This window comes from Bos indicus, chromosome 15 (assembly GCF_029378745.1).
Source record: "Bos indicus isolate NIAB-ARS_2022 breed Sahiwal x Tharparkar chromosome 15, NIAB-ARS_B.indTharparkar_mat_pri_1.0, whole genome shotgun sequence".
NCBI lineage: Eukaryota > Metazoa > Chordata > Mammalia > Artiodactyla > Bovidae > Bos > Bos indicus.
The window spans coordinates 22,044,287-22,050,549 of record NC_091774.1 but is presented as its reverse complement, the minus strand read 5'-3'; positions in this window follow the sequence as shown (position 1 = coordinate 22,050,549).

Sequence of the window (6,263 nt, the reverse complement as noted above, 5' to 3'; positions counted from 1 at the left end):
AAAGTAAAAAAAAAAAAAAATAATAATAATAAAATTTAAAAAAGCCAAAAAAAACACAACAAACAAAAATAAAATAAAATAAACAGTGGTTCTTAACCTTGAAATTCTCATGAACTCTATGGATTGTGTCCCAAGGAAAATGTATATATACATGTAGGAACCCTCCCCTTCCTCTTTAAAATCACCTATGTCCTTCCTTCCCCTTCTACCACACCTCTGAGGGCAAGAAATCTTTCTGTAGATACATAACTTTACAAATTGCTCCAAATTTCTGGGCCACAGAAAATCTTTATAGTCTGGGGGTTGTTCAACCTGCAGACATCAGATTTTCCATGCTCTAGTCTGTTCTGTGTCTTACAGAAGTATTTTCTCTTTTTTATTCCAGCCTTAAGAAAATTTCTATAATAAACTTTATCCAGGTGTTTGACCACCTTTTGCTCCCATATTTTTTGCAGTATCCTCATGGGTTGCCCCTTTTATCTGATTGCTTTCTCCAAGAGCAATTTTAATGTGAGGCCTTGTATGCTTGAGGATACTTTTGTTATGCTACAACACTTGAATAACAGTTTAGTTGGATTTAAAGTTATAAGTTACATGATCTTTTCTTCCATACTTTAAAAATATTTTTTCATTGTCTATTTGCATCATCTAGTTTTGCTGTTGAGAATTATATTAATCAATATGATTCTTGTTTCTCAGCTGTTACTATGAACTTCTCAATAAGTTTTAGACTTTCCTCTTTGTATTAATTTTTTAAAAACTGCATTATAGTGTCCAAGTTTAGTTTTTATTCTTTTTATTTTTTTGGCCCCAACCAGAGATTGAACCTGTGTCCCCTGCAATGGAAGCGTGGAGTCTCAACCACTAGGCCCCTGGGGAAGTTTCCCATTTTTCTTTACTTGTATGGTTTCACTGTTAATAAACCCTTTTTAATCTTAGATTTTTCATAATGTTTTTTTTTTAATTTTAGGAAATTATGTTCAACATATATCCAAGAGAAGGACAAGATAAGAATAACAACTATCACCATTGCTATTTATCACAGATTGTCCAACATTATAAGGAAAGGAAAGAAGCAAGAGCTGTAAGGATTAGAAAGGAAAAGATAAAACTGTCATTATTTTCAGAAGAGATAATCATCGCCCTAGCATAACCATAATAATCAACAGACAAACTATTAAAGCTAAGTGAGTTCAGCAAGTTTGCCAAAAATAAAATATCACAAATATTATTAGAATTTTTCTATATTAAAAATAAGCAACTAGAAACTATAATAAAAAGTAAGATACTATTCAAAATGGCAAGAGAAACTGTAATTTAAAGACTTTACTTATCTAAGAATTCACTAGATTTCTGTGGATAAAAATTTAAAACTCTAATAATAAAGAATGTAGAATATGATCTCAGTTGATACTAACAGAAAGCTACCCCATGCTTATCAGGGCCAAATTATTCTTATAACAATATCAATAAATTAAGTGAAAACCAACCAACATTCCAGCTGGATTTTTTTTGAGGGGCTTAATAAACTTATTCTATAATTTTAAGATGTACTGTAATAAAAGTGAAAACTATAAAGTGTAAATACAAGAACACACAATGAGATCCATAAAATAAAATAGAATTCAAAGTCAAGCCCATTACTGAAGTATTTCTATTTAAAGAAAAGACGTTGAGAATAAAGTTAAATGGCAGGTTAGGAGAAGAAAATTTCTATTGAGTAAAACTGATAATACCTAGAATTGTACATATAAAATATATAAAGAACTTCTGGCAATCAGCATGAAAAACACAGCAACCCCAATAGATTAACTGGCAAAGAAATGAAGGGCATTTTAGAGAAGAGGAAATCTAAGAGGTTAAGAAACATATGAAGAGACACCCAAATTTATCAGCATTACTAATGTAAAATAAAACCACGATGAAATAGCACTACATCTGTTAGTGTGGCAAAAATTAAAAAGCTGGATGATACCAAGTTTGGTGGTGAAATAGAAACCTATAAAGCCTCACAAACTGCTGGTGGGTTTCCAGGTTGTATTTGGTTAACTTAAATATATGCATATCCTTTGACCTAGTAATCGTACCTCTGGGCATATAATTCCAAGGAAATGTTCACATGGCTTTGTAAAAGGATGCATATCAGAATGTTTATTGATGCTTTGTTTGTGGAGGGAGAGGTTGGAGACAATCTGGTTAAGTATGATGCAGTGCTGCATTCCACCGAATACTTTCAAGTCATTAGGAATGACAGATGGAATGTATACATAGCAATGTGGATGGATCTTACCACATAGTTCTGAGTTGAAAAGGAAGAAACAGTTGAGCTCTGTATTATAGCACCACTTACATGAATTAAAAATCCACATGCACAAAAGAATACACATTTTGTAAGAACAGGTACAAATGTCTACAGAAAAAAGGATAGATGTTGACCAGATGAAAACAGTTGCTTTGATTGGAATGGTGGGTGTCTGATGGAGGTAAAGGAAGTCAGAAAAAAGAATAGGCATGGAAGATAGGAAAGTGATAGGAAAGTGAATGGATGAATGGATGGATATAACACAATGAATTAATAAATAAGAGAGGGAACTTTCATGGACCAATGATGATAAAGTGCCATGGATGAAGAGGATGATCAAAGTCCAGATGAAAATGGAAAAATAATCTAGTATAGATGATGGTGCATAATGAGCACTTAGTAAATACTTGTTAAATGAAAAAATGCAGTCTGTGGTGGATCATTTTTGCAAAGCTAAGAGGTTCTTTACTGAATTATTTTAGGAGCTTTAATTTTGGCATATCAGTTTGTTAAAAAATGTGAGCCCATATATTTAGAGACATCTGGATGGCATTAACAGATTTTTTTTTCTTCCACTTCTTGAAGTATTACATAAACATGGACACTTTGCCCTTTTCCAAACTATGCCATGTAGTTTGACTTTAACTCTGACTTATAGAATATGTCTTCCCAGAAAATATTTGCCATTTTGATCAAGTCTTGATTTCCAAATACCTGCCTTAACATGGTCATTGATATCAACTTTGATACATCTAATTTCTTTGCTGGAAGCACTGAACAGGATTCTGCTTCTGAGCTTTGAGTCTGTCAGCCATCAGTTCAGTTCAGTCGCTCAGTGGTGTCTGAATCTTTGTGATCCGATAGACTGCAACATGCCAGGCTTCCCTGTTCATCACTAACTCCTGGTACTTATTCAAACTCATGTCCATCAAGTCAGTGAGGCGATCCAATCATCTCATACTCTGTCGTCCCCTTCTCCTCCCACCTTCAATCTTTCCCAGCATCAGGGTCTTTTCCAATGAGTGAGCTCTTAGCATCAGGTGACCAAAGTATTGGAGCTTCAGCCTCAGCATCAGTCCTTCCAATGAATATTCAGGACTGATTTCCTTTAGGATGGACTGGTTGGATCTCCTTGTTGTCCAAGGGACTCTCAAGAGTCTTCTCCAGCACCACAGTTCAAAAGTATCAATTCTTTGGTGCTCAGCTTTCTTTATAGTCCAACTCTCACATCCATACATGACCACTGGAAAAACCATAGCTTTGACTAGACAGACATTTAAAGCTGAACATGACAGTGGATTTGCCTACTAACATTTTTCCCTTCTACCACTGTATGAGATTTGATTTCTTAGAGCATCTCTGTGTTTGTTTTCTCCCTCCCTTCTTGCCAGAGGACAAGGATTTATCCCAAGGGGTATAAACTTCTATTGATCTGCTCCAGGTTTTAATATTAGTAATCATATATTTCCACTAATAAGCATAATTCATATTCAGCTTTCACTGATTTCAACTTAACAAATGAAGTGTAACTATTTAAAGCTCCAGTTCTAGACAGAACTTGTATCTTACACTTAGCTTATTACCTAATAGCCCTATTTGTGCTCAGTTGCTCAGTCGTGCCCCACTCTTTGAGGTCCCATGGACTATAGCCTGCCAGGCGCCTCTGTCCATGGGATTTCCCGGGTAAGAATATTAGAGAAGTCTGCCATTTCCTACTGCAGGGGATCTTCCCCACCCAGGGATCGAGTCCACATCTCTTGTCTCTCCTGCATTGGCAGGAGGATTCTTTACCACTAGAACCACCTGGAAAGCCCCAGTAGCCCTGTGATACTGGGCAAGTTAAATTTCCTAAGCATTTGTTTGTTCTGAACAACTTGGGTAGAAGTTTTCTCAAAGAGTTGTGGTGACAAGATGATGTAACTAAGGCTTCACATGGAGCTTGGTGCATAAGTAGTTATTATTACTTCATGGAAGTCATTATGCTAGGCCTATGAGGAGAGACAAAGATGAGTAAATAAATGTTCTTAACTTCATGGAACTTGGAGAGAATGAGACAGATGCCCAAACTATAGAGCAGTATGAGAGAGGTCAAGTGATGTCACATTTCTCCTGAGACATCCAGAGAACTGCTTCTTCATTTTATAAAGAAGGATTACTTGACTTGATCAAGGGGAAGCAGTCAGTGAGCTCCAGAGCCTTGAAGGGAACCCATGTCTCTTCTGACGGAGCCAGGCCTGATGGTCATGTCCCTGTTTCTGTGGACACTCCTCAGGTAGCCTGAGGCCTCGTGGCACTGCTGTCTGCCAGGCCACGACTGTGGACCTCCATGTCCTAAAGTCCAGAGGCTTTGTGTTGAGGGTTCATAATTCAGTCAGGAGCTAGACTTTGCTGTTTTTTGAGTGAGTAACTTATGGGGATAACATTTCTTCTCAAGTCTTGCCCTCAAATTAATAATCCATTAGAGACTAATTCATTACATTCATAATTTCATTTGATTGAAATTTTACTGAGAGATAGATGTGCTCCAGGTTCTTTGTTGGCATCAGGAAGACAAAGATAAAAACCTCGTGGAGTCACACAACAACTTACTGCCCTGTGACAGAGAACGTGCTCCAGGGCCTGAGAAAAGAGGGACACATATTTTCGGTACCAGGAGGTTTGATGAGTCAGAACATTTTTCACCAGAAAAGGTACTGTTTGAGCTGGATCCTGAAAAAGGAGGTGATGTTCAGGTGAAGAACTGGAGAAGAGGAACTGAGGGAGAGAGGATGGTAGTGTCAAAGACAGGGAGCTGCGTGGGGGCAGAGGTGGTTAGAAGACCGCTGGGGGCCAGTGGTGGGGGCGGGTGCAGCGAGCCAGGAGCCTGGGGAGGCCAATAAGGATTAGATCGCCAGGGGGCCTTCTATGCCCCTCGCTTTGTGGTTGAAGGCAGCAGGTGAAGAAGGCTTTTTAAGCTGGAGAATGGCATGATCCAATCTAGGTTGAGTGAGTGGGTTTTGAGCCAGTGTGGAAGGAAGAGCAACAAGACCCTAGACCTGCCCTAGGGGGCTCTACTCAGGGGGTCTTGAACCCAAAGAGATGGGGTCATCAGGGCCTGAGCATGTGGACTCAGGAGCCTAAGGGCAGAAAACAATGAACTGGGAAGGCGTCTGCGGCCTGGCACACCAATCACTATCCGAGGGTGTACCCCACTGCTTTTCCGTCCTGAGGCTTCTTGCTAACAGGTGGGGCAGGCTGGGAGGGAGACTCCCTTCACATCTCCTCAGCAAGCTCTCTTAGAGTAACCAGCTCCAGACAAAGAGCCCGGCTCCGGTCTTCCTTCTGCCTTGAGTGAGCTGGCCTCTTTCTCCATGGGCTCGCATGGGCCAGTAGGGCTGGTGTTCCCCCGATTTCAGTGTGATTAGGCCTGGCCACTTTGGTGGTGGTTGGTGGGGTGGGCAAGGGAAGGGGCTAACGTGGTTCAAAATGGAATACACAGAAAAGCATTATTAAAAGAATGAGGAGGTTGTTTAGTGAGGCTTGAAGCGTCTACAGGTGTTTCCTCCTGTGTTGAGAACCCGTGTCCCCCGGGAATCGCATTTCCCGTCGAGCAGGGCCCAGGGCGGACGGAGTGCTGCTGACACCCGGGTGTGGTGGAGAGGCCTGAATGGGCGCCACAGAAAACCCGGAGCTTTCCAGGGGGTCTCAGGGCCCCTCGCGGGCGCGGAGGGGGACATGGCTGGACACACCTGCTCACGGAGTGCACACTCACGCACACTTGCCCATGCTCCGCGCACCCTGGCCCACTCTGCGGGCCTCGTCCCGGTGCCCACGGCCTCCCGGGCCGGGCCGTCGTGCAGATGCGGCCGGCGGGCCGCGAGCGAGCGTGACGGGGTGGCCGCTGGTGGGCCCGCGAGGGCGTGCGGGCGGGTGAGGGCGCCCCACCGGCGAAGAGGTGCATCGGCGCCTGGGTGGGAGGATG